We start from the raw sequence: 496 nt of genomic DNA, 5'->3' as shown, positions 1-496 counted from the left end.
GTTCTGGTGCATCTGGGGTCGGCCCTGCGTCGCGTGCGGCAGCTTCGCTTGAGCGCGAGCCGACGGTGAAGCGCGCGGCGTCCGGCCAACCCCGCCTTGGGCTCGTTTCGCCCGCTTTGCCCGCAGGGACTTCTTCACACGCCTCGGCTCAGCCGCGCCCCGCGCCGGTGCCCGCGGCAGCGCGGCCGCCGCTGCCGCGCGCGAGCAAGACCTGGGCGGCTTCGGCCGCGGCGCGCCCGGCGCCATGGAGGCGATCGGCGAGGACGAGGGCTCCCCGCGGCGGCGCTCGAGCGCCGGCGGCGGCGGGCTCGGCGGCGGCGCGGGGTTCGGAGGGGCGGGCAACGGGGCGGAGTTTGGCGGCAGCCCGCAGAGGACGAGCCAAGATTTGGACGAGGCGGATTGGGAGGGGGCAATGGAGTACCCCGTAGAGGGGACGCTAAATTTGCATGATGATGACGAGGATGATGATGGCTTCGGGGGCGGCATGTACGAGGCC

The sequence above is a fragment of the Monoraphidium neglectum genome, assembly GCF_000611645.1.
Source record: "Monoraphidium neglectum strain SAG 48.87 unplaced genomic scaffold scaffold03473, whole genome shotgun sequence".
NCBI classification, from domain to species: domain Eukaryota; kingdom Viridiplantae; phylum Chlorophyta; class Chlorophyceae; order Sphaeropleales; family Selenastraceae; genus Monoraphidium; species Monoraphidium neglectum.
Note: the sequence above shows the minus strand (reverse complement) of the source record.